At 42.2% G+C, this 26001-nt stretch overlaps 1 protein-coding gene and 1 pseudogene across 3 annotated transcripts in view; both read left to right on the forward strand.

Moving 5' to 3' along the window:
- The first annotated feature begins 481 nt into the window (after window positions 1–481).
- LOC133242623 (large ribosomal subunit protein P1-like) lies at window positions 482–1579 on the forward strand (annotated as a pseudogene).
- Window positions 1580–4569: 2990 nt separating this feature from the next.
- The window catches only part of JADE3 (jade family PHD finger 3), a 138330-nt gene continuing 116898 nt past the window's right edge, over window positions 4570–26001 (forward strand). The window contains exon 1 of one of the 3 annotated variants that reach the window (XM_061409878.1): window positions 4570–4667. The gene's annotated coding sequence lies outside the window, so the exon portion shown is untranslated. Of the gene's footprint in view, window positions 4668–5039; window positions 5130–5251; window positions 5342–26001 lie in introns of those variants that run through there. The other 2 variants (XM_061409877.1, XM_061409879.1) reach the window with 2 other exon arrangements.

Raw genomic sequence — 26001 nt, forward strand, 5'->3', positions numbered from 1 at the left:
TTCTGTACAACTTCTCTACTCATATTATGAGGCCAGTATTCACCTAATACAAAAACCAGACAAACACACTATGAAAAAACTCTCCAAACTTCTTTTAGGGACTTTGACACAGAAATCTGCAACAAATTATTAGTGATATAGAATCCAGAAAGGTATAAAAACAATTATACCATCACCAAGTAGGGTTTATTCCAGTTATGCAAGATTAGTTAAAAAATCAATATTCAATCAATGTAAACTAAACTATGATATCCACAGGCTATAGAAGAAAAATCATATGTTCATATCAAGTAATGTAGAAAAAGCACCTGACAAAATTCACCATTCATTCATGATAAAAACTCTCAGAAAATTAGGAATAGAAGGGTATCTGCTCAACTTGACAAAAAAAGCATCTACAAAAACAAATACACAGCAACTAACAGTTTTCTTAATGGTGAAAGATGGAATGTTTCCCCCTAATATAGGGAACACGGGAAGGATGTCTGCTCAGGCCACTCTGAAAGTTCTCATCTGCACAATAAGGCAAGAAAAGGAAATAAAAGGCATACTGATTGGAAAGGAAGAAATAAAACTGTCCATATTCATGGACAACATGATTGTCTGTGGAGAAAATCCCAAAGAATCTACCCAAAAAACTGCTAAGACTAAATAATAAGTGGATTCAACAAAGTCAAAGGCTTTCCTCAGCTGCCGCTAAGGTACACGGTCCTTCCAAGGAAGCTAAGGCCCCGCTAGGGTGAGACCCTCACTTCATCTGGGCGACTAGCAGGGTTCCCGGCAGCCCCCACCAGGCACTTGCCTGCACCATACTCGCATGCACCATAGCCTCCTTGGAGCTCGCCTGCATCTACTCGGCCCTCATCCTGCAGGACACAGAGTGTAAGATCAATGCCCTCATTAAAGCAGCCGGTGTAAATGTTGAACCTTTCTGACCGGGCTTGTTTGGAAAGGCTTTGGCCAATGTCAACATCGGGAGCCTCATCTGCAACGTGGGAGCTGGAGGACTTGCCCCAGCAGCTGGTGCTGATCCCGCAGGAGGTCCTGTCCCCTCAGGAGGTCCTGTCCCCTCCACCATTGCTGCCTCAGCTAAGAAGAAAGTAAAAGCAAGGAAAGAAGAATCTGAAGAGTCTAATGATGACATGGGCTTTTGTCTTTTTGACTAAACCTTTTTAGTAACACATTCAATAAAAAGCTGAGCTCTTTGCTGAAAAAAAAAAAAAGTCAAAGCATACAAGATCAACACCCAAATTAACTGCATTTCTATATATTAATAAGGAATAAAGAAGGTGAAATTCTAAACACAATATTATTTACAGTCACTCCAAAGAAAATGAAATATGGTATACACTTAACAAAACATGTACACGATCTGCATGCTGAAAATTCCGAAATGCAATGAAAGAAATCAAAGAATATCTAAATAAATGGAGAGATATATATTGTGTTTATGGGTTAGAAGACTCGGTATAGTATAGATTTCAATTTGCCCCAAATTGATCTATAGTTTCAACACAATTCCTATCAAAATCCCAGCAAGGTTCTTGTAGATAGAGACAGGCTTATTCCAAAATTTATATAGAAAGGCAAAAACCTTGAATGGTTAAAACAGTTTTGAAGAAGAATAAAGAAATACATACCTACAGTAATCAAGATTGTTTGGTGTTGTACAGCAGAAACCAATTCAACATTGTAAAGTGATTATCTTCCAATTAAAAATGAATTTTAAGAAAGACTGCTTGGTATTCACAGAGGGATAGACAGGTATAACAGTAAAACAGAATAGTGAACCTAGAAATAGCCCCCAAACAGCCAAATACAACATGCCCAACTGATTTTGACACAGGTGCAAAAGCAATTCAATGGAGGAAAAAATAGTTATTTTAACAAATTGTGTTTCAGCCATCAGACATTCATAGGCAAAAATATGAACCTCGACCTCAAGTTCACATTTTTTACAAAAATTAATTCAAATGAATCATGGCCTTATATATAAAATATAAAACTCTAATACTTTTATGAGGAAATACAAGAGAAAATTTTGTGGGACCTAGGGCTAGGTGAAATTTTTCTCAGACGTGACACCAATTCATCATACATAAATGCAAACGTTGATAATTTGGACTTCATCAAAATTAAAAGTTTTGACCTTCAAAATCTCTTAAGAGGATGAAAAAACCAGTTACAGACTGGGAAAAATATTTGCAGATCACTTATCTGACAGAGAACTTGTATCTAGAATATATAAGGAATTCTCAAAATGTAATGGGCAGGGCTTCCCTGATGGCTCAGTAGTGAGGAATTCGGTTGCCAATGCAGGAAACACAGGTTCAATCCCTAGTTCAGGAAGATCCCACATGCCAGGGAGCAACTAAGCCCCTGTGCCACAACTATTGAGCTTGTGCTCTAGAGCCTAGAAGCCACAACTACTGAGCTCACGTGCCACAACTTCTGAAGTCTGCATGCCCTGGAGCCCGTGCTCCACAGTAAGGGAAGTCACCACAATGAGAAGCCCCCGCTTGCCACAACTAGAGAAAAGACTGCATAGCAACAAAGACCCAGCAGAGCCAAAAAAAAAAAAAAATTAATGTTGTGGGCAAAATACATGAGCAGACATTTCACTAAAGAGGATATACAAATGGCAAATAAGCATATAAAAAGATGTTTAACAACATCAGCTATTGGCGAAATGCAATTTAAAACAAAGAGGTATCACAACACATCTATTAGAATGATGAAAATAAAAACATAGTCAAAAAAACAACAACAACAACAACAACACATAGTCACTATACCAAATGCAGGCAAAGATGTAGAGAAACTGGATCTCTACATTGCTGGTGGGAATGTGAAATGGTATAGACAGTCTGGAAATTTTTGGCAGTTTCTCATAACACTAAACATACACATACCATCCAACCCAGCAATTGCACTCCTGGGTATTTGTCATGGAGAAGTTAATGTTTACACAAGAAACTCTGCATGAATATTCATCGAAATTTTATTCTTATACACAAAAATCGAAAACAACCCTAATACCCATCCAGGTGAATAGTTAAACTGTAGTACATTCATAGCAATATTACCACTCAGCAATAAAAAGGAATGATCTATTGATATGTGCAACTACTTGGATGAATCACAAAGAAATGATGCTGAATGAAGAAAAGCCAGTAGATGAATCACAAAGAAATGATGCTGAATGAAGAAAAGCCAGTTTCAAAAGGTATGATCCCATTCACATGTGATAAAATTGCACAGTTCTATACATACAGACACAGAAATGAGTGCATTTAAAACTGGTGAAATCTGAGTAAGGACTGTGGCTTGTACTAATGTCAATATCTTGGTTATGTAAGATATTACCATTGGGGAAAATTGGGTGAAGAGTACTTGAGACTGTTTTGTAATACTTTTTTTTTTTTTTTACAGATCCTGTGAATCTATAATTATTTCAAAGTAAGTATAATATTGAGGTAGGGCTTCCCTGGTAGCTCAGCTGGTAAAGAATCTGCCAACAATGCAGGAGACCTGGGTTCCATCCGTGAGTTGGGAAGATCCCGGGAGGAGGGCATGGCAAACCACTCCAGTATTCTTGCCTGGAGAATCCCCACGGACAGAGGAGCTTGGTGGGCTACAGTCCACGGGGTCGCAAAAGTCGGACACGACTGAGGGACTAAGGACAGCACAGTCCAGCAATACTGAGGTAAATAAAAGGAGGATAATAAATAAATGAGGTAAGTCTGAAGGACCACGAATATTTTAGAATTCACATATTTGCACGTTATGAAATAGAACTACATCTTTAATACTGAAAACAGACAAAATACAAAAAGAGCCCACATTTTTGTTTAGCCTAGAAATGTGAATGAAAACGACAATTATGAGTTCATGGTAAAGAGTTTGCTGCTTAAACATCTGTATGAGTCAGTTTTCCACCAGAGACAGACACACCAAGACGCACACACAGTCACATTTTTATTCATTCATTGATTAGAAGACATTGGCTTACAAATGTGGGGCAGGCAAGGCAAATCCAAAATCTATAGGGCACGCAATCAGAAAGGAACGACCAGACCCATCCAGATTATCCAGGATAATCTCCCTCACTTTATGTCAACTGATCAGGAGCTTTAATTACTCGAAAATACCTTCAAAGCAACACCTTGGTTAGTGTTTGACTGAATAACTGGGGGCTGTACCCTAACCAAGTTGACTCATCAAAAAGCCATACCTCATAAACCACTTGTGCCTGCAACTGAATAAATTTATTCTGTGAATAGCCACTTCGGCTTGAATATTATTATAGGTGTAATTTAAGCGCAAACGGCTTAAATCAATAGTGACCGACAACAAGTTGCATACAGGAGGGTCCACTTATAGAACTTCAGAGTTGAAAGGGGCCCTGAAAAGCTTAGGTAGTATTTCAACACAACCCAGGCACCTCCCCGTCGTCGGCGTCTCCAGCCCTCAGAGGTGGTGAGGCGCCTCCAGGCTGCAGCGCACCCAGCAGGAGCTGAGAGGAACCCACCTGGAGCCCCGCGCGGCGCGTGCGGGAGCAGCAAGTGGGCGGGGCCTCAAGGCGCGCGGCGGTGGCAAACTGCGCCCGGCCCGCCAGAAGAGCGCGCGGCGGTCAGAGCGGTCGGACAGCAGGGAGCCAGAGACGGGTAGGGCGAGCGCGGCCGGCGGTTGGCTGCGGGTGGGGGGGCGGTTGGAGTGGAACGCGGAGGTTGGGGAGACGGTGGAGAAGGAAGGAAGGGGAAGAGGCGGAGCGTGGGAGCGCACAGTGTCAGGAATACAATAGTGTTCCGCGCCGCTTCAGCCGCTGCCGCCGCCGCCTCCTTCGCTGCCGCCGCCGCCCAACCGCCTGCCCAGCGCTGAGGCCTGACGGGCCGGGCGGGCGGGCGAGGGCCGAGGGCGGGAGCTGAGGCGCGGGGGCCGGCCCCGGCGGATCCGGCGGCGGGGCGGAGGGCGGGGGGTAAGGGAGGAGATTAGGGGGCAGGTGCGAGGGAGGGGAGAGAAGAAAGCGAGCGGTTCAGGGGGCGGTTACCACCTCTACCGGACTCGCCCGGCACGTTGCCGGGCCCTAGTGTGGAGCCGGGAAGGAGCAGCGGTCGCGCCGCGCTAAGGTAGGCGCCTCTGACTGGACGCGGGGCGAGCGGGTTTGGGGGGCGTCGCGTCGGGTGGGTAGCGGGAGTGGCGGCCTCTGGGGGTGGAAACAGGCGCCACGGAGCGCAACGTCCCAGACCAACCTCGCCGCGCTCCGGGTCGGTCCGGCTCCACACGGCGGTGGCCTCCGGCGTCCCCAGAGCCTTGGAGCCGAGAGCGTGTGTGGGCTGAGGTAAAGTGCCCGGTGGCTCCTCGGCCGGCTCCGGGCAGCGCTGGGTGGCCGGCCCGGGGGCGTGGGTGGTGGGGGCGGCCGGCCGTGTTCGGCTGCGGCTACACTCGGGCAGAAATTGAGCGCCATAACTGTTGCGGCCGTTTCCTCCGGTGCCCCCTCCTGGCGCCCCCTCCCTCCCGGTTTACTGCCTGCTCTCGGGGCTCCCGGGGTCCGACTCGCGGCGTGAGGACCCGCTCTGCGGGCCCCCTGGGGCCGGATGCTCCAGGGAGCGGGGGCGCACCCCGACTGTTTCGCTGTTGAGGGGCGGGAAGAACCGAGTCCCAGAGACTGGGGGCCGGGCGGTGCGGGCGGCGGCGTGGTCCCGCCGTTGGTGAGCCCCGGCGTCCCGCGGGCTGACGAACTTTCCCTCCCCCTCGCGTTATTGTTCCAGAGCTGCCGGTCCCGGGCCGCCGCGACCGGCGAGTGCCGGGCGGTCCGGGGGGGCGGGGGTGGGAAAAACGGGAGGGCTTTCCGAATCTTACGGGAAAATTTTTCCCACAGCTGGGCACGGCAAACTTAACTTTTCTCAGCGATTGAGTTGGTTTTATTCCCCACGCCATGGGGATATCGATTAAAAAAAAAAAAAAGTCTGCCTCCAATCTTTTCCTCTCGCTTTTCTCGAGCTACTGCTTCGGTAAAGTCCGGCTTTAAATTGCACGCGGTAACCAACCTGCGTTTATTATTTGTGAGGGGGGAAAGCGGGCGAGGGACCTCGAGTGTGGGACCATAATGGTGGTATGTGAAGGCATGTTTAAAAGTTGGTATCATTGTGTAGCCCTGGGACATATGCAGCTCCTAAGCATTTGGCGAGAAACTTGTTTGGCCGCTTCTCTGACTTTCTGAGATGCAAGGAAATCCATGCTCTCAGATATTCATGGGGTTGTTTTTGATGTGAGATCCGTTTATCTGTAAAGCTGAGGATGAGATCCCCGTGTCCGCCCCCCAGCGGGCCTCCTCGCCCCCCCCCCCCCGCCCCCGCGCGCGCGCCTGATTGTGTAAGAAATCAAAACCGTGTTGATGGTGATTCCAGTGGCCTGGAGGGAAAGGCGACCTCATTCTCTGATAAAGATAACTGTCTGCTTCTCTCTAAACTGGCAAAGTAATGGAAAATAATTTAGGTAAAGACTGGTTGCACAACATCTTGGCTTAGTTTAAGCAACCCAGAATCCACTTTCCCAGAGTAGTTCTCTTAAATACCTTCCCTGCAGCTATTTCTTGTCAGCCTGGGGGGTGATACTGGGGCCGGGGGAGAAAGGAGTCGGCCTGAACAAAGCATTGTATTTTTATTTAATACTTTCATAATATCTGTAAACAATGGGAATGTGGATCCTAGGCCTCTGTACCCTTTGAATAGTGTAGTTCTCATGCTTTCATAGCATCATGTGGATAAGTGAAATATATGTAGGTTTTTTCCCCCCCCTCTTCTGTTTAGCCTAGGAGTAAGGATCCCACCTGCTAACTCAGGAGACTTGGGTTTGATCCCTGGGTCGGGAAGATCCCCTGGAGGAGGGCAGGGCAACCCACTCCGGTATTCTTGCCTGGAGAATCCCATGGACAAGAGGAGCCTGGCGGGCTATGGTCCATAGGGTCGCAAAGAGTCCGACTTGACTTAGCAGGCAAGCATTCTATTTACCTTTATAACGTGTCATTTTCTTTTTCATCTAAAGTGAGCTCTGAATTTAAATACTTGAACTATAAGAGGGTAAAAACTCCAAGGGTGAAAGAATTACATGAGATCTTCTCAGGGTTATTTACCATCACTGACACCTTTTCTTCAACTATGCTCTTCTCTACAGTTTTGTTTGCTAGAGAAGTGCTTGTAACCTAGTCTTGGTGCCTTGACAGAGTTTCTTGCATTCTTTGTCCAGTCATTTCTGAAATATTCAGGGGTCCTTGTCTGGTTCTAGAACCTACACTTTCGTTCTCCTACTTTTCTGAGTCGTGTTTCTGTGAGTTGGTGAATCATGGTCACAGGTAGGGGAAAGTGAAGAAGGGCCTCCCAGTCCTTCCTGAAGTGTTTGTGATTAGTTGGCCGCCAGGAGTGACTTGGAAGCAGCCTGAGGGGCACCTGTGACCCACCTTCTGGCCTGTAGAGAAGGTTCCCAGGAGCAGGACAGATGATGGTTCATGGCTCTCATAGTTGAGTTGTATGGGTTAGCGAAAGTTAAAATATTTAAGAACAAAGGATGTTGAAGGCTGTAGGTTGAATATGAATTTCTTTGGTAATGCTTGTCTTTTTTTCTCCTTTGTCTTCCACCAACTCTATCAACCCATTTCTCCCCTAAGCTACACAAAGCCATTTCTTCTTTCTGCATACTACTTTGAGGTATGGCTGGAACTAAGCAAGTATTTGGGGGGAGGCAAGAGGCAGAAAGCATTGGGTGTTTTTGAAGATAGGGCATTACAGATAGGGCATTACAGAGGGCTTTAATAATCCTTGATCAGGGATACAGAGGTTGAACATTGTGTAGGACATAATGCATCTACCTCCTCATAGAGCTTACACAAAACAGGAGCTGAGGAAGGTAGAGATCATATGCTGGTTTACATTAAGAAAATCTCATCCGAGGATAACTTACTATGATCTTTATTTGTCTCACCTTATAGGTGAGGGTTGAGTGTTGGGTGACACCCATGTGGCACTCTTCTGAAATGGCTAATATGGGGACACTTGAATGATTTACAAGTTTCTACCTGTTGTCCTACTTACAGTGGCTAGGAAAGCTGAAGCATTCTGGTTTGGGGAGTGGGGAAGGTCTAGGACGAGTAGGTAGAAGTGATGAATGAATAAAAGGGTGCTAGCAAGTGGTTGTTACAGACCAAGTAACTACCGCTTTGAGTTTTCTGTTTTCTGGAATCTTTGTGATTCCCCTAGGGTTATTTTTTCTTACTCCCTGTAAGTCTCTCCATAGACAATAGCAGCAAAGCTCTTACCATCTGATCTGTCTCTGTGCTTCTCTTGTGTGGGTGGAACAGTGAGCAAGAAAGTGTGAGGAGAATTTGCCTGGCCCCATAACTGAGCTTGGGGAAGGGAAAGTAAGGACTCAAAGGGTAGCTGACTGAAGAAAGTAGGGTGCCTGGTGTGGGGAATAGTGCTGGAGCTTTGTCCAATAGGATACCTATGTGTTCATTAGTACTCTTCAGGCAATAAATAATTTAATCTCTGTCCCAACCCAGAAGTGGTGGCTGAGCCCTGTTGCCCATGGGATTTTTGTCCTTTGATATTGGCTGACAGGCAAGGAACCATGACTGGAGTGTGTTTTTTGGAACAAGTGACAAGATAATACGAAACCAGCATGGCCAGTACCTTGTGTGTTCAATCTCCTGGGAAAATCTTTTTTTTTTTTTAATTTCAAATTTTCAGAACATTTCATTTTGATATAATTACAGAAAAGTTGCAAAAATAGTACAAAGAACTCCTGTATTCCTTTTGCTCAAACTTACCATTTACTAACAGTTTGCTCCCATTTGCTTTATCATTTGCTCTGTTTTCTTTTATGACCCATTTGAAAGTAACCATTGAGATATTTGTCAAAGGCATCCGCTCATGAGGGTGGCTCGAATGCAGCTGCTGGGTATAGCAGAATATTGGTGAGTGGTCTACCTAAAGTTGTAAAATACACATTTGTAAATAACATGGAATCTCTAATACTAGATATAGAAATCATTATCAATTGTAAAAGTGGTTAAGATAAACTCCCTTTTTGTTGTCATTTTTGTCAAGTTTGTTTTTATGCCAAACTTTAATATTTTTATGAAAAGTCATTCCACCACTCCCCAACTTTGTACTTATTATATATTCTCCAACATTTTAATTTATTTAGCAAATTTGTTTGCTAGGGGTATAAGACGTGAAAGATATTCATCCCCTTGAAAGCTCAACATCCGGTGGAAAGGTAAGGAAATCTACCATCTCAATCAAGGGGAAGAGTATTCTGCTGAAGGAATTTACATGGCTGATTGGAACATCAGGCTGGTTAAGGATTTGAAGAGTTAAATACCTGGGAGTCGTTTGAGAAGTATGTAAATGTGAAGATTCATTTTTTCTGATGCTTGCTGCTCTTAGTTGACAAGGTTCATGAGTTAGAGAAACCTTTGGTGTCATATACAGCACAGGCTGTAGGGTCATGCCAACTTGGATTTTAATCCATCACTTGATTTTGACCACTTAATTTCACTGTGCCTCGGTTTCTTCATCTGCCAAAACACACTTTTGAGGTAATAATTGCTCTATAAACATTCATCTTCCCTTCCAGAATTGCATTATGGGGGAAATAGCATGAACAGGATTAGGTATTAAGGTGAAATCCAAGGAGGTGTTTCTATTTTTCTACAAATAAATATCTAATTACTAATCGTACTAAATTGCAATGAAGATTACTATAATAGCTATAACAGCAGTGATGATTTGTTAAGCATTTTTTGTGTGCTAAGCATTGTGCTAAGTGCTTATCACAGGGTTTCTTTCTGAGATATGAAGCTCAAAGAGGTGAAGCAATGGTAACTTGCCTAAAGTCAAACAGCAAGTAAGAGGTAGAATCCTTCAGAGAGGGAGATGGAGACCAGCATGGTGCCTTGAATCCTGAAGACTTAGCAGGAAAAAGCAGGGAAAAAGAGAGAAGGGATTGCCAGGCAGAGGGAACAGCAGGTGTTGTAAGGGCACTGAGGTGGGAGAGAGGTGGTAAGGATTCAAAGAGGTTTGACTAGGACCTGGAGAAAGAGATGAGACAGGCAGGGTAAGATTGACAGGGTCTTAGGGGACCTCGTTAAGGAGCTTGTGTTTTACTCCAAGGGCTGTAGGAGGCTGCTAGAAGGTGTTTCTGTGTGTGTGTGTGTGTGAATCCAGAAAGGCATCTCCTGAGGCCTAAACAAAAGTGGCTTAAGAGAGTCATTTCCCTTTTAGTGTCTCACTTAGTGATCCAATAGAGGCAATGTTTCTGGCCCAAATGTGTAGATCTTAAACAGTTTTTACTGCCCGCCATTAACATGGCTAAAAAGAGTTGCTGTGATGCTGGAAGAAGCTGGTCCTGTGGAATGCTTCTAGGAGGTTTAATTGGGCTCTATTACCTGATGCTTTTTAGGCTGCATTGAGGGAGCTCTTTGAGCTTTCACCAAGCCCTGTCAAATGGGGAAGCAAGTAGAATTGAAAGAAAAAGTAATTCCTAGAAACCTGAGTTCATGTTAGAAATGGAACTGTTGACTATAAGACTTTGGTTTAAATATATCATGATAAAGATGCTTCATTGACTAAATGGAAATTTTTTGTGTTGTGTGTGTGTGTGTTTTAGTGTGTGCCATCTGTGATGGCAGACAGTGCATTTGTGAGAATCCAGGAGGACTCAGGAATTTTTTTGATACTTATATATTTATTCTCATCCAGGTACTGCAGGTTTTTCTGTTTGGAACTATTATGTGCAGAGTAAACTTCATAGGGGAAGATCAGTGTTCTCTTCCCCTTTCCATATGTATTGGACCACAGACATATTTACTTTGGAGTAGCCTATGTCAGTTAACTTTTTTTTGGAGGAGGAGAGGGAGGGTGGTTAGCTGGCAAATGCATGATCTAGGATGGCCTTGCTTATACATCTGGTAGTTGCCAGGCTGGTTGGTCTAGGAGGCCCTAAGCTGGGATGGCTCATCCTCACTCCAAGTGGTCCCTCATCCAGCTGGCTAGTTTGGACTTGTTAACATCATAGTCTCAAAGGCACAAAGAGTAGCAGATGAGAGCAAGCACCAAGGCAAAAGCACTTCTCAAGTATCTTGTCTGTCACATTTGATACTGCCCCATCAGCCAAATCACAGAAGTTCCTTGGCCAAGCCCAGAGTCATTGTGGGAGAGGACCCTCCAAGGCATGGACACAAGGAGATGTGAGAAAATTGGGGACCATTACTGCAGTAATGCATATTAATTATTAATGAATATAATCTGTTTTCCTTTGATAAATCATTTTAAACACTTACTTATAAATGTAGTGTATTCTTTTTTTTTTTTTTTGCCACACCACACAGCATTGTGAGATCTTAGTTCCCCAAACAGGGATCAAACCTGTGCCCCTGGCGTTAAAAGCACAGAGTCTTAACCACTGAACCACGAGGGAAGTCCCAATGTAGTATATTCTTGAAACTAAATAATATGATTGTGCCATCTCTCTTTTATCAAGTTTGAAGCTGAGTGATGGTTTTTCTGGAAGGAAGCCAGAGGGTGACATTGTGGCTCAAGATATAGTCTCATGAGTGGCTTGTTGCTCACTGATCTTATATGGCTATTATCAAAGGAGCCCCTGGGTTTCCTCAACCTCTGGTTCAAGCTTTAGCACAAAAACTGTAATGTGCTAGACTGCAATAGGTTTTGAGGTCAAGCAAAAAGACAGTTAATTGGGAATCCATCACTACCTGAAAGATGAGAGAAACATTTGCAGCCTTTCTTCATAACCTTTATGTGAGTTACAGTTTTACCTAAGAGAAGAAATCCTTATTTGGGCATTATAATAAGGACAAAGAATTCTGTTGCTGCTGCTGCTGCTGCTGCTGCTAAGTTGCTTCAGTCATGTCCGACTCTGTGCAACCCCATAGACGGCAGCCCATCAGGCTCCACCGTCCCTGGGATTCTCCAGGCAAGAACACTGGAGTGGGTTGCCATTTCCTTCTCCAATGTGTGAAAGTGAAGTCGCTCAGTCTTGTCTGACTTAGCGACCCCACGGACTGCAGCCTACCAGGCTCCTCGGTCCATGGGGTTTTCCAGGCAAGAGTACTGAAGTGTGGTACCATTGCCTTCTGTTAGGTATGTTTTATTTGGTCAGAATTTTAAAATCTCTGTGTGGTTGCAGTGAAGAATCCACTGTTGTGCTACAGAGTTAGTGGCCAGTGATTAGTAATTTGGGGCGTCAGCCGGCCTTTGCTTGTGACGATTTTAGAAGTAATACCTTTTACATACCTGAAATAGGTTTTGCAACCAGCTTGTGGCCTGAAATATATTACATGAAAATTCAACTGGATCCTAGTAAGCACGTGGGGAAAACTGAGTAGAAGGCTTTATTTTGTACATCTTAGAGCTCCAGAAAATTGCCTGGTGATAGAATCTCAGTTTCTTTTTTTTCCTCTTAGGAGAAAAACTAAACATCCCTGATATTTTAAAAGTCAGTGACTTGGAAATAGCCATCAAAATTATAAATGCACATATCATTTGACCCAGCAAACACTTGCAGAAATGAATTCAACAAATACTTGCATATTACTTGGAGTATTGCTTATAATAGCAAAAGAGTGGTTATAGCCTAAGGATCAATCAAGGCTTGATTTCCGCAGTAGAATATTACATTGATATCACGTGATCTTCAAGATGTACAAAATGAAAAAGCAAGAAATAGAGCACTGTATATTGTATACTACCATTTGTGTGTGATAGTGGGGCAGTAATACATGCATTTTTGCTTATATAAGCATAAAATATTTCTGAAAGGATATTCAAGACACTGAGCTTTGGGGCACACATGGCTGGGATAGAGGGAGGGAAGGAGACTTCATTGCATAAACTTTTATGTATGCTGCTGCTGCTGCTGCTGCTGCTAAGTCGCTTCAGTCGTGTCCGACTCTGTGCGACCTCATAGAGGGCAGCCCGCCAGGCTTCCCCGTCCCTGGGATTCTGCAGGCAAGAACACTGGAGTGGGTTGCCATTTCCTTCTCCAATGCATAAAAGTGAAAAGTGAAAGTGAAGTCAGTCAGTCGTGTCCGACTCAGCGATCCCATGGACTGCAGCCTACCAGGCTCCTCCGCCCATGGGATTCTCCAGGCAAGAGTACTGGAGTGGGGTGCCATTGCCTTCTCCGACTTTTATGTATACTTTTGGAATTTTAAGCCATGTGAATATATTACCCTATTTTAAAAATGAAGGACATTTATCTAAAAAGAAATGGTGTATGTTTATGGTGATATGAACTTCCATTGACCTGGTCAGAACTATCCTTGGTAAAAAATATATCCAGCCAGTTTTGTTTCCTAGAAATGCCTCAGAATAGCATACTTCTGAATGTTTAACTATAGCCCTACCTTTTCCAGAATGTCATATGAATGGAATAGATGCAATATGTAGCCTTTTTTGGTCTGATTTTACTTGATTCATCTAATAATACTTCTTTCCTTTTTATCATTGAATTGCATTCCATTGTATGGATGTACCACAGTTTGTTCATTCACCTGTTTGAGGACACAACTTGGTTGCTTCCAGGCAATTATGAATAAATCTGAATAAACATTTTGTGTGGATATAAGTTTTCAGTTCACTTGGGTAAATACCTAGGAGTGGGATTGCAGAGTTTTTATAAGAAACTGCCAAACTGTCTTCCAAAATGGTTCTCTGTCATTTTGCATTCCCACCAGCCATGAAAATGAGTGTATGTCAAAGTTCATCTTCCTGTGTATGGATGTCCAGTAGTTCCAGAACCATTTGTTGAAAAGACTGTGTTTCTCCATTGAATTGCTTTTGTACTTCTGTCAATGTTTGTGACATATGACAATGCTTGTGTGGGTCTATTTCTGAGGTCTCTATTCTGATGAATTGATCTGTGTGTCTATCACTTTGCCATTACCACACTGTCTTGACTACAATAGATTCATAGGATTCTTGAAATCAGGTAATATGAATACTGTTATTTTTTCTTCTTTATCAGAGTTGTAGTGGTGAGAGAGGACATCCTTAATTTGATCCAATCTTCGAAAGTATTCCATCTCTCACTGTTAAGTATGATGTTAGCTGCAGGGTTTTTTTTTTTTTTTTAACTCTCTTGTGCTGAAAAGGGCTTCCCAGGTGGTACTAGTGGCAAAGAACCCACCTGCCATTGCAGAGATGGAAGAGATGTGAGTTCAGTCCCTAGGTCGGGAAGATCCCCAGGAGGAGGACATGGCAACCCACTCCAGTGTTCTTGTCTGGAAAATCACATGGACAGAGGAGCCTGGCGGGCTACAATCCTTGGGGTCACAAAGAGTTGGACATGACTGAAGAGACTTAGCATGCACACACACTGAAAAGATTTAATATAGGCCTAAGGGTGCTATCTTTAGAAGGCCTGCTTGAAAGATTGACCCTTGACTGGTATCTGGGAAATTGGCTTTTCAAACATTTTTCTAATTAACATTTTTAAAAATTTTATTTGGTTGTACCAGGTCTTGGTTGTGGCATGCACAGTCTTTGATCTTTGTTGCAGTGTGTGAATTCTTTAGTTGCAGCATGTGGGATCTAGTTCCCTGACCAGGGATCAAACCCAGGCCCCCTGCATTGGCAGTGTGGAGTCTGAGCCACTGGACCACCAGGGAAGTCCCTCATTTTTGAAACATTTTGAAAAGAAAATATTATATTCTACATTCATTTATTCCTTTCCCAGTGCTTTTCATTTCTTTATGCTAATCCAAGTTCCTACCTTATTCATAATCTTTCTGCCTGAAGAATGTTCCTTTAACATCAACTTTTATGCTAGATATACTGTCAGTAAATATTTTGTTTCTGTTTGAGAAAGTCTTTTTTTCCCTCACTTTTGAAGGACATTTTCATGGGATGTGGAATTTTCATGGAATGTTGACACTTTTTTCCTCTCTCCATTTTGCCTTGCTTGTGTGGTTTCTGATAAGTCTGCTGTAATTCTTTCTTGTTCTTCCATAGTTAATTTGTCTTTTTGCCTCTGGTTCCCTTTAATCACTTTGTATTTGCTTAGGTGTGGCTTTCTTTTTTTCATATTTATGCTGCTTGGTATTCTCTGAGCTTCTTGTATCTGTGGTTTGCTGTCTGTCACTAATTTTGAAAGTTCTCAGCCATTATTTCTTCAAATAATTATTGTGCCCAGTTCTCTTTTTTTTCTTCCTTCTGGGGTTCCAATTACAAGTATGTTATTCTGTTTGATATTGCCCCACAGTTCTTGAATGCTGTGTTCTATTTTTTTCTCTTTTGTCTCTTTTCATTTTTATTGACCTGATCAGTAAACTTGATCTGTATGTTCACTTATTCTTTCTTTGTCTGTGTCAGTTCTGCTGTTGAGCATGGTGTGTTTTTACTGTTTTCATATTGAGCATTTCCATTTGATTCTTTATCACAGTTAACACCTCTTTGGTGAAATTATCCATCTGCTCTTGCATATTGTCTACCTTTTCCTTTAAGAGTTTTTAGCATAGTAAACATAATTCTTATAGATTTCATTTCTGATAGCCCCAATTTCTGTGTCATACTGAGTCTGGACCTGATGGTTGTTTTGGCATTTGGAATATCTTCCTGCCTTTTATTATACCTCATAAATAAGCTGAAAGCTGAACATGGGTAGGAGAACACAAGTTTTCTTCTGCTAGGCCTTTAGTGTGGGGATTTAAATTAGTCAGGAGTTGGCCTATGTTCCATCTTTGTTTTTGCTATGGGCACCAGAGATTTCTGATTCTTCTAGTGATTGATACCTTCTTTTTGACTCCTGCTTAGCTTTGGGTTTTTCCTTGTGCTGTTTCCCAAGAGGAAAGAGGGCTCTTATAGCCCTCCCAGTTGTATTCCACCATTGCTAACCCAGTAGCTGGTTTGCCAGGTGGTGGTTGGTGGGGGAGGAGTTCTCTGATGATTTGAATAACTCTCAGGCAGGTGCTGGAACTGCCTTTAGTGTGTCTTGAGTGTGTCCTTCATAAAATTTCCTGCCCCGCTTCCAGGGGTGGAGCTTCTTTTTCTTTTACCTCTGTTCCTTCTCCCAGCTGCAATGAGTATCCACCAGTATCCTCAAGCCAGAGATTTTAAGTCCACCCCTCAAACCCCTGCAAATTAAGCCTTTTGTTCTGTGTGATAGATAAAGGAAAGGGGTCTGAGTGGATTTCACAGTGAGTGCTGTTTTCCTCAGCCAACCAGCACCTTGGTGGAAGCTTTGACATTTTTCCTAATCCCTGTAGGAACCTTGTGGGATTCCTTTTGGTAAAACTTGAGGATGGGAAACCCCACCCCCACAATGTGGAGCCCAGGAACTTCATACTCTCATGATGTTTCCATACTCTGGTCTCCAGTAATTTGTCAGAATCTCTAGTTTAATCTTCCTCCCAGCTTACACATTCAGATCCTGTGTCTACCTGCAGGCACCAATCTCTTCAGATAGTGGGATGGTGGTTTGCCCTGTGACTTCATTTCTCTGATAGGGCCATTGGACATATCAAGAGGAGTCATTGATTTTCAGTGGATCTAGCTTCTTTCTTGTTGTAAAGGTGGAAATGATGGCCTCCCAATACTTTACATGACCGAACTGACACTTAAGTCCTCAAAGAAAGTTTTAATTTACATAAATGTCTAGTATGCAGCCCACAGAAACTTAGTGCAGGTTAGTTTTTTCCCCCTGTTTTTATTTTTCTCATACCCTTGAATTTTATAGTTGTATGGTTAGGGAGCCAGGAATAATTGATTCTGGTTTGGCTTCTGCCTATTTTAGACTTTAAAAACCTCTGTACCACTGGTGGTATGTTAAATGTTTGTCTTGCTCTCTTTCAAAATTCTGTGTGTGCCTTTGTAATTATTGAGTATGTTGTTAGCAGTCAATAATAATTTGCTTCATTCAAAATTAGAGCATGGTTTAGCCTTTCTAGATTATAGGGTTTGTTGGTGACCATGTGTTTGTCATTTTTATTCTCCACATTTCCAGGTGCAGTTCAGTTCAGCTAATATTTGAGTGCCCACTGTGTTATGAGTGAGGCACTAAGTGTTAAGTAGAATACAAGCCTAACCTGGTAAATAGAGTAACCAAGGGGTGCCTGAAGGCAATGGAAGCCCCATGGATGGAAATATATTGTAACTTGGGAATCATCTCCATTTTAATTGAGAAGGATTTTTAAAATTCTTTTTAAATTTTTGTTTTTAATTATACTAGTGATGCATGAATGCATTCTAGTAAAAACTGAAAAGTTGTAGAAAGAGCCATGGTTGTCCATGACATCCTTATGACACTCATTCCATCACGTTCTCCTTCCCAGAGTTAATTTTGGTTACATACTTTTGTTTTCGTCTGCAAATTGCTATATTAAATATATCATCTAATAAGTTTTTTGCTGCTGCTGCTGCTAAGTCACATCAGTCGTGTCTGACTCTGTGTGACCCCATAGATGGTACCCAACAGGCTCCTCTGTCCCTGGGATTCTCCAGGCAAGAATACTAGAGTGGGTTGCCATTTCCTTCTCCAATGCATGAAAGTGAAAAGTGAAAGTGAAGTTGCTTAGTCATGTCCAACTCTTAGCGACCCCATGGACTGCAGCCTACCAGGCTCCTCCATCCATGGGATTCTCCAGGCAAGAGTACTGGAGTGGGTTGCCATTGCCTTCTCCAATAAGTTTACTGAAATACTTTTAATATTTTTTGGCCGCACCACATAGCATTTGGGCTCTTAGTTCCCCAACCAGGGATCGAACCCATGCCCCCTGCAGTGGAAGCACAGAGTCTTAACTTGGACTTCCTTCAGGGAAGTCCTGTGAAATACTTTTATTTTTAATGAAATAAGCATCCAAATTCATTTAACTTTTAAGGAATGTTTATTAGAGGTAACTGTCATCATTCCGATTGGATGTGTGGCCTAATCATGGTTCTTTGCTTCACATTATAATTTAACTCTTCTAATTTTTAAACCTGAAAACTAGTGTTGGTGATACATTGAACTGTAGAAGGTTATTGTGAGTAAATGAGAAATACAGAAATTAGTACTGACCAAAAAGATGATGACCTGTTGCCTTTTTCTTTATCTTACGGTATATATGACTTTTGGGGGGATGTGTATAGTTGTGTGGATTTTGACACATGTATATAGATCAGTGTAACCACTGTCAAAATCAAAGTACAAAACAATTCCATCACTTCAGGAAATTCCTTTGTGCTACCTCTTTCAGTCACATTCTGTTCCCACCCCAACTCCTGGCAGCTACTGATCTGTGCTCTATCATACTCTAGTTTTGTCACTCTGATGTAACATAAATGGAGTCAGACTATATGTAATCTTTTGAATCTAATTTTTTTTCACTCAGCATAATGCTTTTGAGATTCATCCAAGTTGTGTGTTTCAAATGGCTTGTTCTTTTTTATTATTGAGTAATCTTCTATTATATGAATGTACCACATTTTGGTTGTTTCCAGTTTTGGGTGATTATAAGTAGAGCTGCTATAAAAGTTCACATGCAAGTGTTTGTGTGCCCATAAATTTGCATTTTTTCTAGGGTAAATACCTGAGCGTGAGATTGCTAGAATTACACTGCCATTCATGGTAAAACTAGTTAGCTAAAGTTTGAATGCTAGAATGGATAGAATAGCGAAGAGCCAAGTTGTTTAAATCTTGCTTTTGCCTTTTTCTAGCTATGCAACCTCGAGTGAGTTTAACCTCTTTGTGCCACAGTTTCTTTATTTGTATAGTTTTAATTGAGTTGTTTTTTTTCCTCGCCTCTCCACATGGCTTGTGGAATCTTAGTTCCTTGACCAGGGATTGAACGCACACCCTCTGCATTGGAAGGTGGAGTCTTAACAACTGGGCTGATGGGGAACTCCCCAGTTTCCTTGTTTGTAAAATGAAGTTCATATGGGCTTCCCAGGTGGCACTAGTAGTAAAGAACACACTTGCCAATGCAGGAGGCACAAGAGACACTGGCTCAATCCCTGGATGGGGAAGATCCCCTGGAGGAGGACATGGCAACCCACTCCAGTATTCTTGCTGAGAGAATCCCATGGACAGAGGAGCCTGACAGGCTACAGTCCATGGGGTCACAGAGTCGGACACAACTGAAGTGATTTAGCATGCACGGGATTATTGTGTGGAATTAATGGCAAATTAAGAATAAAATGCTGATCAATGTCTGGCAAACAAATACATTATTCTTATCATCTCATGTTTAATAGAACCTTTACTTGTCAGAAACATTTACCTTTAGTCAGCTAAAATGGAGAAATTAAATAATCCATAGGGGTGGCGTGTTTGGTAGGCAGGTCTTCAAAGCATGTTGTCAATGAGTGAAATCTTAAAAGTTGTCCTTAGTGGTGAAAAAGTTTAGGATCATATAGATGTATGGGAGTCCTATATAATATCTGAAGTTTGGACCCACTTTTGGACAACCCAGATGCCTACTGTTAATGGTTTTCCTTGTCCTCCCAATGTTAAAGAATCAGTTCACCAAAAATTTAGTGTATTGCTATATTTTATAAAGAAGCTGCAAAAAGCTCAGAATCAGGTAGTTCAGAATCAACTAACACTCTTTGAGTGCTTGCTGTATACCAAGCCCATGTCTAGACACTCCTCAAGTATGTATATAAACCTGAGTATCTTCCCCATGAAATAATTTGGATAATCACTAAATGTTATTTTTATACTTTTTAAAAAAACTGTTAAGGACACTAATGAGGCATGATTTCTGGGAACCTCCATGATATGAACCATTTATGATTTCTTAGATCCTAAAATAAAACACATATTTTTAAAGGAAGTCTCCCCAGTTTTGAAGAGCACATTGAGAGAATTGGCAAAAACTCAGCATGCCCACTCAGATCTCTACCTAGAACACTATGTCATTAGGAAATGCAGTGGAGTCCCTTTCTTGCATAACTGCTATATACTGTGGTCTGGCTCAGTCTGAGCAAGCACCAAGGGCAGAGGAGATGTGTTTTCCCCTTGAAGAACTTTTTCCTATCCTGTGATGTACTCACAAAGGGCCACCCATTCACCTACCAGATAGTAGATGAAGCCCTGTATATGCAAAAAGGAACCTAAATATCCTTTCTTTTCCTGTCTGTTAGTTGAGTTGTTTGTAATGTTTTCACATGATACAATCCATCAACTGAGGACAGTTCTTCACCTGGAATTTCATAGCAACTAGGTGGAACAGTCTGGGAAGTCATTTCTGAGTTGTTTTCTCACTGCCTCCCCTCTACCAATACCACCAGCACTCCAGTTTACCTGGAGCCTTTCCTCACAACTAGATCATCCTGTCCTCTTCACCCTGCCAGTCAGTCCTGCCTGGGCCAATTCCAAATTCTTGGAAATTCTAGCTTAGCAGGAGATTCCCCACTTCCCCAAAGGCCACTCATTTGGATGTAATCCTCTACACTATATTCTCTCATTTTAAGTCTTGTCTTCTGTATTCACTTTGGCACCTAATGCCATACTTCCTTACTCTGTGACTTATTTCATATACACATGACCTGAAGGTTACAACTAGACTTCCACTCCCATGGTGCTAGGAAGCCTTCAAATTCTCTACATTTTATCTCTCAGAAATACCTGAAACAGAATTGTTGCCTGCTGATGTTTTTATTTTCTATTGAAGTATAGTTGATTTACAATGTTGTATTAGTTTTAGGTGTACAGCAGAGTTATTCAGATACATATATATGTATGTATATAAGTGGCACTAATGGTAAAGAACCCGCCTGCCAATGCAGGAGACATAAGAGATGTGGGTTCAGTCCCTGGTGGCTCAGACAGTAAAGAATCTGCCTGCAATGTGGGAGACCCGGGTTGAATCCCTGTCTTGGGAAGATCCCCTGGAGAAGGGAATGACAATCCACTGCAGTATTCTTGCCTGGAGAATTCCACGGACAGAGGAGCCTGATGGGCTATAGTCCACGGGGTCACAAAGAGTCAGACACGACTGAGTGACTCACACACACACACACATTCTTTTTCAGATTATTTTCCCTTATAAATTATTACAAAATATTTAGTATAGTTCTTTGTGCTATACAGTAGGTCCTTGTTGGTTATCTGTTTTCTGCCTGCTGTTCAATTAACAAACCAAATATCACTTCTCATTTTGTGTTTAAAAATCACACATAGCATATTCTGATGGCCACGTAAGTCCTGTGGAAAGCAGTAATTTGGGGGAAAGAAATACACATTTTGCAGACTGTCAAAAGAAAACTGATATTTTCCTATGTTGCCAATGTGAAAAGTGTAGCTATACAGTCTGCCTGGGCAGAGCATGGCTTCACAGTATAGATTACAGTCAAAACTGCAGGCAGCTTTCACCTGGCTCCATCATGGTTTCCAGCCTTTTCCACAACTCCTTGCCTACTTATAATATTAAGGAGCACTAGGATTTTTTCTTTTGAAATATAGACAAAACTTTGACTGTAAACAGTTGTATCCTACTTGTCACACATGAAACTTGCATCTTACACAGGAGAGAGGGGTGGGTGGGTGGGTGGGTGGGTGGGTGTGTGTGTGTGTGTGTGTGTGTGTGTGTGTGTGTGTGTGATGAGTCTAAGTTTAGCTCTCTCTAGGAAGGCAATGGCACCCCACTCCAGTACTCTTGCCTGGAAAATCCCATGGATGGAGGAGCCTGGTGGGCTGAAGTCCATGGGGTCGCTAAGAGTCAGACATGACTGAACGACTTCACTTTCACTTTTCACTTTCATGCATTGGAGAAGGAAATGGCAACCCACTCCAGTGTTCTTGCCTGGAGAATTCCAGGGATGGGGGAGCCTTGTTGGCTGCCATCTTTGGGGTCGCACAGAGTCAGACATGACTGAAGCAACTTAGCAGCAGCAGCAGGATAACCTTATATGCAGAGTACATCATGAGAAACACTGGGCTGGATGAAGCACAAGCTGGAATCAGGGTTGCTGGGAGAAATATCAATAACCTCAGATATTCAGATGATGCCACCCTTATGGCAGAAAGCGAAGAAGAACTAAAGAGCCTCTTGATGAAAGTGAAAGAGGAGAGTGAAAAAGTTGGCTTAAAAATCAACATTCAGAAAACAAAATCATGGCATTCAGTCCCATCACTTCATGGCAAATAGATGGGGAAACAGTGGAAACAGTGGCAGACTTTATTTTGGGGGCTCCAAAATCACAGCAGATAGTGAGTGCAGCCATGAAATTAAAAGATGTTTACTCCTTGGAAGAAAAGTTATGACCAACCTAGATAGCATATTAAAAAGCAAAGACATTACTTTGCCAACAAAGGTCCGTCTAGTTATGGATGTCAGAGTTGGACTATAAAGAAAGCTGAGCGCCGAAGAATTGATGCTTTTGAACTGTGGTGTTGGAGAAGACTCTTGAGAGTCCCTTGGACTGCAAGGAGATCCAACCAGTCCATCCTAAAGGAAATCAGTCCTGGGTGTTCAGTGGAAGGACTGATGTTGAAGCTGAAACTCCAATACTTTAGCCACCTGATGCGAAGAGCTGACTCATTGGAAAAGACCCTGATGCTGGGAAAGATTGAAGGCGGAAGGAGAAGGGGATGACAGAGGATGAGATGGTTCGGTGGCATCACTGACTCGATGGACATGAGTTTGAGTAAACTCCGGGAGTTGGTGACGGACAGGGAGGCCTGGCGTGCTGCAGGCCATGGGGTCATAAAGAGTCGGACACGACTGAGTGACTGAACTGACTAACTGAGGATAACCAATTAAATCCAGAATAAACATGTTTTTATACTTCTAAATAAGCTTACTTGTAAAAAACTCCAATTATGCCCATTAACTCCTTGAGCAGAATCCATGTAAGCACTTGTCTTTAGGGAAACTGTCTCTAGGCTGATTTCTTGCCATGATCTCTGTACCACTCCAGGTCCAGCTCAACTTCCTTCCAAATGGCTGTTCATAAAGATGCAGGTTGTAAAGGCCTCTTCCGTATACCCACTTCTGCCACTAGGCCACCATGCACCCCTCACTGCTCACTGCATAGTAGGTATATCTGTACTCCTGAGAGCCTAGCAGGTAAAGTCCCCCACAGCCAAGTATAACCTTTCCCATCATTCTTAATACTTATGTCTGAAATCCTCTCCTCTACCCATTGTACCCAAGTGTGCATTCACTAGAGTCTAAACATACCATGAGTCATCCTGCCAGTCCGTCTGTACTGACTCTGCCTGAAGTTCTGCACATTCCTCTGTGTTTGTTCTAGCTGCATGTTTCTCAGGATCCACTCAGAAGCTCATATTTTTTTTCACCTCAGTGGTTCCTACCGTCTCTCAAGGCTCAAGAACTATGTGCTCAACACTTATATTCCCAAATGGGATAGTGTGATAGAGTGCTTAGTGCCCACCCAATCTTACATCTCTGTATATATACCACTTTACAGAGTGACTTTGCAGCTCCTCCCATCAGGAGGTGGAATATATTTCTCTACTCCATGAATCTGGGCTGTTTTTGTAACTTGCTTTGGCCAATATATGCAGCATGAGTAACTCTGGGTGACTTCTGAGCCTAGATCTCAAGAAGTCTTGTATCTTTCCTCTTTTTCCTGGGAACTCTGAAGCAACCATGTGAAGAAGCCCAAACTAGTCTGCTGGAGGAAGAGAGGTGGTGTGGACAGGCCAGTCAACAGCCAACCATTAGACATGTGAGTGAGGCCATCTTTATTCAGCCCTAATCATATTGCCAGATGACTAACCTCATGAGGGACTCTAGGAAGGACTAGCAGAACCACTCAGCTGATTCTCGCCCAAATTGCTGATGCAGAGAATTATGAGCAAATAAAATGGTTGTTATTTTAAGCCACTAGGTTTCGGGGTGAACTGTTTCATGCAGCAATAAATAACTGAAAGGGCAGATTTTGTTCTGCTGTATTCCTGGCTTCTAGAGAGCATGTCCATGATAGGTTTTCAGTAAGAGATTGTGGATAACTGTCATTATCATGTCATTCCTCTCTTTACTTAGTAAGCAACCAAACTTCCCAGTCCTTATGTCTCTCCCTGGCTCTCAAACAATTCAAAGCTTGAGCTCAACACTGTCTTCCAGAATGACACCTTGTAGTTCTCTTTTGCTCCACTGGACCAATATCCATTCACTTGCTCCCTTCACACCCCTGTGACAGGTTGTATCTCTCAGCTCTACTCTGCATCCCTCATTACTTACCTCATTCACTAACTCTGAGGGGCCAACCCATGGACTGCCTCAGTGCCATAAAGCTGTTCTCAATTTCCCAGCCTTCCATCATCACTCTGAACCCTCACTACCTGATTCACATGTGCTTATAGTTAGGAGAGACCCAAGAGATTGTCTAGGACAACCCCTTCTAGTTATGAATGAGGAAAGAAGGTCTCAGATTAAAAAAAAATAATAAATGGCTTATTCAGGGTAATATGGTGGCAGTCTCAATACCAGAACCCACATGTCATGTAGATTATCACCTAGTAGATTGCTTATTTATGCTTGGTTCCTGTGTGTGCAACTGTGCCCTGTGATTTAGACTGTGGAAGTTCTTTGGAGACAGACATAATATCTTTAACTTCTGCTTTTTTACACTCTCCTGCTATCCCCAAAGACTAACCAGTAACTATTGGACACATCAGTAGTCAATAAATACTTGTTGATTAATTGACATTTAAGAGGAAATTATGCTTGGAACTGTTTTGTATTTGGTTTCTGATGTTAATTGCAACCATAGGTATTTGTCAAAACTCGAACTGTATATTAAAAAGGGTAAATTATACTGTGTGTAAATTTTTCAATTAAGGTATAATTCAAAGCAATTATGCTGAAGAGATCTATTTATTTGATAAAAGTGGCTAAATATATAGGTAATGTATTACTGTGAGAAAATAAATTTGTACATAATAGGCACTCAGTAACGTTAGTTTCCTTCCTGTACACAAATGCTTCATGATTACCTGTCAAAACTATGAAAGAAAGCATTCCTGTCCTAGGAGATGCCTGGATCTCAGATGACTTCTAAGATACAGTGATTGGTTTGAAAGGTAAATAAATTATTATTTTGGAATGTATGTGTAAAGTAAAATACAGAAGTGCTACCACACTATTCTAAAGGTGAGCCCCCTAGAACCTTAATTTTATTTCCAAAGATTTAGACTCACTTATAAAACTATTAACCCTCTGTTAATAGAGATTATTTTAAAACTTAAAAGTAATACAAAAGAATGATCAAATGTCCTTTCATTGTCATCCTGGAGCATTGTCCCTGGGTGGAGAGGCCCACCCAGGGATTATTTAGTTCTCTAGGGAATTACATCTTTGCTTGGCTTATTATTCACTAATGATTAGGAGCTAGACCTTTTGAAGAGACATGTTAACTTACAGATTTTTGTCTGATAGAGATGAAAAAAAAATTTATGTTCGGTAGAAGAAATAATCCCAAAGACTATGGATTAACTGTCCTATAGTGCATTAACCACATTTCTATCTAATTTAGCTATCTTATTTTAGCCTTTTTACTTTCAGTATCTATATATACTGAGTCTCTCAAACATTCTTTGAATCAGCCTTGCATAATTCTGGGCCCTCACTAATAGTCTTTGACATGTTCATTCTGTATTTGTATATGAGTCATGTTTTTAATTTTGAAAATTATATTTTGACACTCCAGACATCATATGATGTTGTCTGTGGACCATGCCCCATCCTATACAAAGTCACTGAAATCTACTACTGATTGCTGGTTTTAATGCTGTATGAGCACCTTGAGATACATTTTTGATCATGCTGGTACCTAAAGAGATCTTCTCAGGAAAAAAACTAAGTGCCTCTGCAAGTGCTCAAGAAAACTGCAGAAAGACTTTCTGGAACTACTCCCACAAAATTCGAAACTGATGTTCTTTCCTATCATGTTACTGTTCTCTATCTATAAACCAAGAGGATGGCATTAAGAACCGTGGTTTTAGAGATCCAGAGCAAAGAGACTCACACTGGGC

The sequence above is a fragment of the Bos javanicus genome, chromosome X, assembly GCF_032452875.1.
Source record: "Bos javanicus breed banteng chromosome X, ARS-OSU_banteng_1.0, whole genome shotgun sequence".
Taxonomy (NCBI): Eukaryota; Metazoa; Chordata; class Mammalia; order Artiodactyla; family Bovidae; genus Bos; species Bos javanicus.